Raw genomic sequence first — 10,158 nt, forward strand, 5'->3', positions numbered from 1 at the left:
ACGAAAGATATTTCCGGTGTTTGTCTGAAAAAGTATATTTTAAAATATTCTATATTCTATGTTTGTATAGTGTCCATAATCTCTTTTATTCTCTCCTAGATATAATACATTGAATTCTACATTGTTTTATAACATATAGGTTCATTAATGTGTCCTTTCAGATTGCATTCCATACAGAAACAGTTTAAGATTCCTTTTTTTTCCCCTAGGTCCTTTTAGTATTATATTTCTTTGGGATAAAACAACAATGTTGTCTAATTTCAAAAGTTGTGTAAAGGTTATGCTATGTAAAGGCCTTTCTAAGGTGAAAATTTAATACACTGATGTCAAAGTAACTTTTAATTATATGAATTAGGTGTATTGTTACACTTGTAATTTTGTAATCAACTTTTTAATAGCTGTTTTTCATTTCTTGCATCTGAAGAATGAAAAATTTTGAATACTTCACAAATTTTCATATCATCCTTGTACAAGTGCCATGTTAATCTCTGTATTGTTGTAATTTTGGTATACAAGCTGCTGAAGAATGTAGTATCCTGTAAATTTTAGTAGTTAATGATGAAATATTTATACAGGCTTATATGCTTAGGTGCCTATTTGTAATAAGGAAACCTTATTGTTCCTAAAAATGCTATTAATCTTATTTCCCTAAAATTCTTTGAATAGTTAAAAAAAATATGTTGTTCAGTTCATTGCTCACATTTGCAATTTTTTTGTCAATGACTATTTTAATTCTTTTTCACTTAGAATTTGATCAAACTTTCAAGTATTAATAGCTATGTCCAAAGGAGACGGCTTTTTCAAGTACTTATTTATCCAACTGTGTTAGATCTGTGGAGCCAATGGATTCAAAGTAAGCCTTGTTTAAGAGCTACTTCTAAACATATGCAGCTGAGATTTTCCCAAATGAGGTCTTACTGGCACAAATGTCTACCTGACCCTTTACCCTTCTTCAATGTAGGAATAGACCAACCAGAATATCTTACTCTGACAGCATAGATTGTATTAGTGGAACAAATCTAATCTTAGTTACAAGGGATCATAGAGAGATGAACAGTTCAGCCAGAACTGTTCATACTAGAAGGCATTTTATCAAAATATGATTGTTTATGATACCTACCATTTCAAATGTAGCTAAAACCAAGAAAGTGAAAAATTGTTCATATTCGTGATTACCTAATGTCTTGGCCTGTCTACCTTCCAAAAAGGCAGGAACTTACACTACTGCCATTTTATCACCAAATATTTTCATAGTTGAAAGAGAAGTCCATATATTTCTCTTCATTATTAGGCCTTAAATTGGTAATTTTTTTTATTATTTTTATTTTTATTATTATTTTTATTGTGAACAAAATGTACAGAGGGGTAACATTACATGGGCAAGATAATGAGTACATTTTTTATCAAGTATTGCAACCTCCTCCTTTGTTACCCTTCACATCCCTTCCCAGCCTCCCCCCGACTCCCACCCAATCCTCCTCCCAACCAAAGTTTTAAAGCTCATTTTCGACATGACAACTTGTACTTCTCATTGTTGCAACAGGTCCACCTGTATCCTTAAATGACTTGTTTTTCCCCTTCTCCTTCACAAATTATACCGACATCAAATATAGTGAAAGCAGGGGTTATAATGTGGGAGAGGGACATACAAAGCAACAAAAAGATAATCTTATAAGTGCGTTAGAAACAAATGCATGAAAGAAAAAAAAAACATTTAAATATATATCTAAGGATTCATTTTCCTAACATCACATTATCTGACCTTTTCTGCTTGACTCATACATATACTAGATATTGCAAATAAGAGAAACCATGGGACCTAGGTTTCTTTGGGCCTGGCTTACTTCACTTAATATAATTTTTTCCAAGTCTTTCCATTTCCTAACAAATGGGGTAATGCCATTCTTTCTGATGGAGGCATAGAATTCCATTGTGTATATATACCACATTTTCTTGATCCATTCATGTACTGAGGGGCATCTGGATTGGTTCCATATCTTAGCTATGGTAAATAATTCTGCAATAAACATAGGTGTGCTGATAGCTATAGTGTGGTCTTGTTTGTAAACATTTGGGTAAATGCCCAAAAGTGGGATTGCTGGGTCATAGGGGAGCTGTATGTGAAGTTTTTTGAGAAGTGGTTGAACAGGTTTACACTCCCACCAACAATGCAGTAAGATTCATTTCTGTCCACATCCCCTCCAGCATCTGTTGTTATTAGAGTTCTTCATTTTTGCCATTCTAACTGGGGTGAGGTGGTATCTCAATGTTGTCTTGATTTGCATTATCACCCTACACCAGAATCAACTCCAAATGGATCAAAGACTTCGGAGTCAAAGTAGACACTCTGAAAACATTACAGGATGGAATAGGAGAGACCCTAGGTCTCCTTGGCGCAGGCTGAAATTTTCTTAATAAAGACCCGGACACAACAAATCAAAGAAAGGTTGGACAAATGGGATTGCATGAAGTTGCAGAGTTTCCGCATGGCAAAGGACATAGCTAGCAAGATCAATAGAAAGCCCACGGATTGTGAGAAGATCTTCACTAGCCATACAACGGACACGGGTCTCATATCTAAAATATACTTGGAACTCAAAAAATTAAATCCCCAACAACAAATACTCAAAGAAACATCTGTCCAATAAATAAGTGGGCTAAAGACTTAAAGAGAAACTTCTTTGAAGAACAAAGAAGAATGGCCAATAGACACATGAAGAAAAGCTCAACCTCCCTAAATTGCTAATGTTTTAACCACAGTGTTTCCTCTTGCATCCAGGCTGTAAATCTACAAATGGTAAAGCTCTAGGTTTAACTCTACCAAACACTGAGGTAGAGATAATGGAATAATACTTTAAAACAGAGTTGCCTTTGATACGCTAACCCCAACAGAACAATGCAAAACATGAGCCTTTTCATTATATTATATATAGTTATATATTTTACATTTATATGTGATGATTTTATATTTCACACTATGAAAGTTACTAGAATTATTTGATAATTTGACAAATAAATTGATATTTATTCCAATCAATACAATTAGAATGTAAATAATTAGGTTTAGAATATATATCAGAATATAAATTGTATCAATGCAATATTTTAGGTACAAACTTGTGATACCTTCTAAGTGTACATGGCCTTCTGAATTCACATAGCAAAAAATGAGTGTTGTTTTCCTCTAATCTATATGGGATTTTATTCTGCTGCTCTGTTTATTGTTTTAACTCGCTGGTCCCAAACTCTTTTTCTCCATATTTCTGAAGCATTCCAGTGATTATGCCCAAATTTTGCTGATATGATGTCTAAAAAATACTTCTCTTCTGTAGGACCCATGGGTCCTAGGATCTCAGGTCCCAGTTACCTGTATCATCAGATAACAGGGGCAAGACTTCTCACCTAGGCCCATGCAACATGCCAACAGTAAGTAATTGAAGAGCTATCTGGTCGTTAATTGGACATAATCAACTCCCAGTCTTTCCTGCATGGTCTGGCTTGTACGTCCTGCTCAGCTTTCTCTCTCAAACCTGGAGCTCTACCCTCTGGGCCACTGCTCCACTTCTGGTTCACTGGCGGTTTATTGTAGATAAGAGTCTCACCGAGTTTCCTGCTCAGTTGGCTTTGAATGGTGATCTCCTGAAGAGGCTTCAAGTGGCTTTTCTCAGGGATTCGCAGAGGAGCTGCTTCACACAAATCCTTAGTCTAAATCTCGAGAGGTACTAGAGAAAAACAGAAACAGGAAGATGCTTCTAGTGTGTTCTAGATACTTAAAGTTGGAGACACAAAACACTCATAATGATTAGATCATTTCATAGGCAAAAGGAGCAATGCAGACAGTATGAGGATCACTCCAGATTTTGGTCCTTTCATCCTGAGACAGTAAATTCTAGCTCAATGCTAAGTGACAGAATTGGCATATCCTGTGGATATTTGCTCCAAAATACTGTGACACTCATTTCTCACGTTTGGCCTCAAACCTGTGACCAGAGAAGAAGATGAGGAGAGAAAGCAACTATAATAAACATTGGGTAGTTTACTTATTAATTCAAACCATTGGAATGACCCTGCTAAGAAGTCAGATTGTCCAGATTAAAAAATGAATAAGAAAGGAAAGAATATGTCAATGGCTGCTGCTTGTAATCCCACCTCCTTAGGATGCTGAGATGGAGAGAATCTTAGCTTGAATCCAGCCAGTGTAGGAAAGTCTATGACACTGTTACTTCTAAGAGATCACAAAAAAACAGAATTGAGGCTATGACTCAAGCTTCATGTACTACCCTTGATCAAAAGGAGCTCAGGGACAATGCCTAGGCTCATAGTTCAACCTCAGGACCTGCCCCCTCAAAAAGAACCTGTACTTCCATGTCATTGTCTATGTATGGATGTATTCCTATAGGTGAAGCTATAGAATAGTTATGATGAATGGCACCAAGCTAGGAAATTTGTATTCAATACAATAATTTCATAACACAGAGACTTCTTTCAAGACAGTGAATGTTCCCGGGAACTCATCACTATTCCCAGTGTAACCTGAGGGTTTCTCTGCATCCCAGGCCTGCTGGAAGAAGTCTCTCACATTGTGTGGACAGGCAGACAAAAGGCCTCACTCCTGTACAGCTTGGTAACAAACAATTCCACCTGAGCCAATTAGTGAGGATGAATGTGGGCGTGCTCTGAAGGTCAGGAGAAAAGGGTCTCTTTCTACCCCAAGCTATCTCTCTCCCCAGTGCTCTGTTTTAACAACAAGTTTTCATTTGTGCCACTTTCCATGGCAGATAAAGTTATGTGCACTTATCCTGCCTTGGTGAGACTATGTTTTTGTGTTCAGATAAAGTGCTCAATATAATTCAGGAGTACTTCTGGCAGACAACTAGGGCACTGAATCTAATGAAATGTTTCATTGGAGCAATGATGTGCCTATGATGCCTCTCCTAGGTTTGGGAAATCCAAGCACATGTTGGATATCACAAAGCTTCCTGTCATCTAGGGCTGGTGAAGTTCATCAGGTTTTGAAACCTTTGACCTCTCCTTGTTGGGCCTTGGGTGGCTAGGTTTTGATCACAAGGTCTTTGTGCTGAGCAGGAGCACAGTGCAGAAGCCCAGTGCTTTTCCATTTTGTGTAACAACATCACTTCTGGTCTGTGAGTGTGTGTGTTTGTGTGGGGGTGGGGGTGAGGGGGTGGGGGTATGTGTGCACGCACACACATACATGAGTCCTGGAGCTTGAACTCAGGACCTGAGCACTGTACCTAGTTTCTCTTGTAGAAGGATAGCCTTCTCCCAGTGGAGCCACAGAGCCACTTCAGGGTTTTTCCTAATGATATGGTCCTGAGAAATCAAGCCTAGGGTTTCATAGATGCAAAACACTCTATCCCTAATGCACTTTCCCAGACCTCTACCTCAGATTTGTTAGTGTTTTCTGTCTTTTGTTGTTGTGTTGTCAGTTGTAGGAGTTGAAGTCTGGGCCTGGGTGCTTTCCTTGAGCTCTTCAGCGAAAGTCTTGTGCTGTACCACTTGAGCCACAGCGCCACTTCAGGTTTTCTGGTGGTTCATTGGAGCTAGGTGTCTCAAAGACTTTCCTGCCCAGGCTTGATTTGAACCATGATCCTCAGATCTCATTCGCCTGAGTAGCTAGGATTACCAGCATAAGGAAAGCACCCTGCTTCCACTTCAGGTTCTTAGTGGTGAATTGGAGATAATAGTCTCATGGGACCTTTTGTGTCTGGGATATTTTGGAACCCAGATCTTCAGATTTCAGGTTCCTGAGAAGGCGGGATGACAGACCAGCTACTGACCCCTTGGGCTTGGCTTCTGCTGCAAGGGGGTCCATGGTTCCAAGTGGTGAAGTGCTAGCCATGAGCCCTAGAGGTAAGGGTCAGCACCTAGAACCCGAGTTCAAGGATCATCACAGAAAAAAAGAAAACATTTGTCCACAGAAGACAACTCACTATTCTTCAGTAATATGTAATTTTATACTTGCCATGGGAGCATATCTGAGACTCAATATTCTTGTCTGCATAATCATCTCAGTTGTGGATCCCTTACAAGGGCACGATGTAAGAATGCACCCTGTGAAGGACACAGTACATGTCACTCTTTGCAGGACACAGCACACAGCATCTTGTGAAAGACTTAGCACCCAATGCAGGACTCAGCACACTGCACCCTGTGAAGACTCAGCACATAGCTCTGTTCCACAAGCTGTCATTAAAATTAGGGTGCTTTCATCAATATCACCGTTCTTTAAGGAAAATTTCACAAACCATACAAGTTCACATCTAATGGTTTAATGGGGTGGTTTTTTACTTGGGGGAGGTAGACATGGGGCTTGAACTGAAAGCATGGGAATACTGTTCTAATGATATTTGCTCAAGGCTAGAGCTCTATGACTTGGAGCCATATTTTGAAGAGTCTCATAGACATCCTGCCAGGACTGGGGTTTAAACACCCCGAGCAGCTAAGATGACGGGCATAAGCCAGGATGACATGTGTAACCCATGGAGCTGGGTTGCAGTGGTTTACATGTGCCTAAGTCAGGTTAGGTGGCAGCTGTAAGCACCACACACCTAGCTTGCTCTGTAATGAGGTATTTGAAGTTATGTCCTTCTATAATTGCAGTTAGAACATCCTACCCTTTTTTGGTGGCAGTCCTGGGGCTTGAGGAAGAGCTTATAAACTCTCCCTAAGCATTTGTGCTCAAGGCTAGCACTCAATTGGTTGAAAGATAGCAGAACTTCCTGTTTTTCTATTTATGTGGCACTGAGGAATTGAACACAGGGCTTCATGATTACTAGGTGAGCACTGAACCACCGAGCCCCAGGAGTGAACAAGGTATAAATAGATAGAGCTTTCTGTATATAAATATTGTAGACACAAAAAGAGAGATGTCTGCATATTATTAAATTATAGATAATATTAGTACCAATTCTTAGGTATTAAATTATATCTCCATTTAATGATGTGTCCCAGTTAACAATTAATAAAGCATCAATTAATAATTACTCAATATCAGTATTGTTTATCATATATGTACATATATCCATACATATAATTAATATTTCATAGAATGAGACAGATGTCTATATATTATTGAATTATGCATCATGTGTTACTACCAATTATTAGGTATTTAATTATGTCTCCATGTAATTTTTATTCTGTTAATGCTTAATAAAATATTAATTAAACTTAATGTACTTCCTATACTTATTGTGTCTAATTTTATCCTAGAATGATTCACTACTAATTCAATGTTTATCATATTCTTCCACCTATGACATTTTTATCTTTATTAAATCCTATTACATAGCTTATAGATTTGCACACAAATTAAACATCCTACCTAACACTGAGCACTTTCACAGAAAAGGAAATCATGTGTCACACTCGGCTTCTCACTCCAAGATTACATTTTTGGCAGGGCTGGAATCTAAACTCACGGCCTAAAAGGCTCATTTCATGAATGGGTTACTGCCAGCACAGCAGCCTCTAGCCAAATCAGCTGCCAGGCGGTCCCCAGTCCCTGACATCCTGCCCCGTATGTTGACTCCAAATTGTGCTTAGTGTAGTTATTCATTTTATATTTTTGTTTTATTCATTTGCAATTTATTTTATCGACTGCTATTATGCATAGAATATTTACAGCATTTATTACATAGGATATAGATATGCCTATGTATGAAACTTCATACCTGACACCCAGGACTTTTACAGAAAAGGAAAACATGTCACCATGGGCTTCTTACTGCACAATTCAATTTTTGTGAGTGCTGGCATCTGAACTCGCAGCCACAAAGCCCAAATCATGAATGTGTGAGTGTCAACACACCAGCCTGTGGCATATGGAGCTGACAAGCAGTTCCCAGCGCCTGAGATTAAGCCCCAAGGGTTGACAAAATAAGAACAGACTGACATGCAGAAGGTAGTACACAAATAGATATAGATATTTATAGAGTGCCAAAGATGTCAATACATTATTTAGTTATATAGGCTACATTCCTACCAATTTTTGGGTAATTATTATGCCTCCATGTAATTAATATTATTGTTTTCATACTTAATGAATAATTAATTAAATTAACCACTGTCCCTAAACTATTGCATCCATATAATTAATAGTATTCTCTTAATGTGTCAAAAAATATTCATTAAAATCCATCAGCCTCCTAAAATCAGTCTCTAATTTTATAGTAGTATCATTCAGAACAACAAATTCAACCTTGACATTAATTTCCATTGGTATTCCTGTGAATAGGAACGAGACTCTTAGGATCTCCCTCCATTGGTAAGGGTCAGGACTGGGCTTCGAACACAGAGCCTATTTTGCCGTGTTGGCCTATGGTTTCCCTGGAAGACCATCAGACTTCAGCAATGCCAGGTTACAAACACTTTTCAGCTGTGTCATTCAGACCCAGGATGATCACCTTGAAAAGAAAAATGTTGCTGGGTGGTTTTTTTTTCTTGTCATCCTTTGGGGACCCAGTTTCAGCTGTGTGTCCAGTGGCTGCAACCCAGTGTAGAGTGATCAAAGCTGAGGCAGAATTGCCATGCCCTGAGTTCAAGCCCTGTCCTTGACAAAATAAAAATATACACACACATACAGACAGACAGATACAGACATACATTAAAAATATTTTAAAAATTATGAAGCTCCTTGGCTTGGAATTCAGGCCATTTTTCTGCCAGGCCTGGGATTTGAACTCAGGGTTTTGGTCAATCTGCAGCAATGTGGGGGAAGGGGAAGCTCACCGAGCTGGAAGTCAAGAAATTCAGGCCTGATCCCAGTGACTGAATTCAAGCCCTAGCACTCCAAAAAATAATATTCGTATACATTTTAAATACATGATTTATATTTACATACACATGTTTACTGCATATGGCAGTTAGTGTAGTTATTCATTTTATTTTGTGTTTTATTTATTTATTATATATTTTAGAGAGTATGATTACATGTATAACATTTTTTACATCCTATTACATAGGACATAGATTTGCTTATGTATTATACATCATTCCTTAGACCCAGACTTTCACTGATAAGGAAAACAAGTGGGACAATTGGCTTCTTCCACCAGGATTAAGTTTTGGGCAGTTCTGTGATTTGAGCTTCGGGCCTAGAAGGCTCACTTCATGAATGGGTCAATGTTAGCACACCAGTCTGATTCAAATGAAGATGTAGGGCAAATTTGAAGACCTGAGATCAAGCCCTAGGAGTGGTCAATATATAAACAGATAGATGTGTAGATTCAAGTGTGTGTGTGTGTGTGTGTGTGTGTGTGTGTGTATTTACATATGTATATGTATCTATAAATAAATTTATACAGAGACAGATAGACATTTATGTAGATTCTAATGTATAATTCTATATAAAGTGTGATGCCCATATATTATTTTTATATATTCTATTACTACCAATTATTTAGTCTAAAATTATGCCTCCATTAATTAATCACGGTAGGAAACTTAATAAAGTATTAATTAAATTAATCAATGACCTATATTTATTTCATACAATCTTATACTAGAATGACTAGCTAATTAGTAATTTAATTAGTACATGACAAACATTCTATTATTGTTCCTATAGATAGGAACGAGTTCTCTAGGATCTTCAGCCCTGTAGGTGGCAGTCCCAGGATCGAACTCAGGGCCTAGGTTTCTAGGTTGGGCTCAGGCTTCACTGACAGCCCACCAGCCTTCGACCATGCAAGGTCTTGTACAGTTTTCAAGCCAAGTCATTAAGACCCAGGATGGTCACAGTGCTAAGGAAACAAAGGTAAAACTGTTGTGTAAAACTTCCCGGTTTTTCCTCTTCCATCTTGGTTGGTTTGTTTTTTTTTTTTGCCAAAGCTGGGAGTTGAACTCTGGTCCTAGGATCCCTGGATCATCTGTGGGTGTAAAAGCTGCACCCCAGCCTAGGGTAATCAAGGCTGAGGCAGAGTTGTGATGACCTGAATTCAAGCCCCATGCCTGCACCACCAATAAAGTTAAGATCCTGGCTAGGAATTTGGGCCATTTTATCTGCCAGACCTGGGATTTGAACTCAGGGACTGGGTAACTCTATTTTGCTGTGGGTGAAGTGGAAGCTAACCTCCTGGAAGAAAAAAATTCAGGAGCATTTCCCAGGGTGTGAATTCCAGCCCCAGAACAGGCAAA

The 10,158-nt window shown here is 38.4% G+C and overlaps 1 pseudogene; it reads right to left on the reverse strand.

The window, feature by feature from the left end:
- Positions 1 to 428: 428 nt before the first annotated feature.
- On the reverse strand, positions 429 to 528 carry LOC122099915 (annotated as a pseudogene).
- Between the last annotated feature and the right edge of the window lie 9,630 nt (positions 529 to 10,158).

This window comes from Dipodomys spectabilis, unplaced genomic scaffold (genome assembly GCF_019054845.1).
Source record: "Dipodomys spectabilis isolate Male_0828 unplaced genomic scaffold, ASM1905484v1 ptg000546l, whole genome shotgun sequence".
In the NCBI taxonomy this organism is placed as follows: domain Eukaryota; kingdom Metazoa; phylum Chordata; class Mammalia; order Rodentia; family Heteromyidae; genus Dipodomys; species Dipodomys spectabilis.